The sequence below is a fragment of the Penaeus monodon genome, chromosome 30, assembly GCF_015228065.2.
Source record: "Penaeus monodon isolate SGIC_2016 chromosome 30, NSTDA_Pmon_1, whole genome shotgun sequence".
Classification (NCBI taxonomy): Eukaryota; Metazoa; Arthropoda; class Malacostraca; order Decapoda; family Penaeidae; genus Penaeus; species Penaeus monodon.
Window position 1 is genome coordinate 10,569,615 of NC_051415.1, and position 344 is coordinate 10,569,958.

Genomic DNA, 344 nt, shown 5'->3' on the forward strand with positions numbered 1-344 from the left:
CCACAGCGTAAAGTGAATTCACCCACTGCTCTTAATTTCAGTTTATGGCATAACTCCATTAGTGGCCGGCGCGCGTTGGAAGCCCCGTAGTCGAGCCCTCCGCCAGGTTGCGCCCACAAGCGAGAGGAGTGACATGCAATATAATGGCTCAGATGTTGCAGGGACGTGTTATCTCGGCCGCTATATATAAATCATGCACGAGAGGTCGGCCGGAGACAATGGCCGTGTGCGTTTTACCAAGGTTTCGGCTACATACCTTCGCCGCCAGTGTTGCAAATTGCAGGTGGAACCGAAATTCACACTTCGAGAGGTAAGGGAGGTGGGTCGCTCGCTGTGACTGGGAA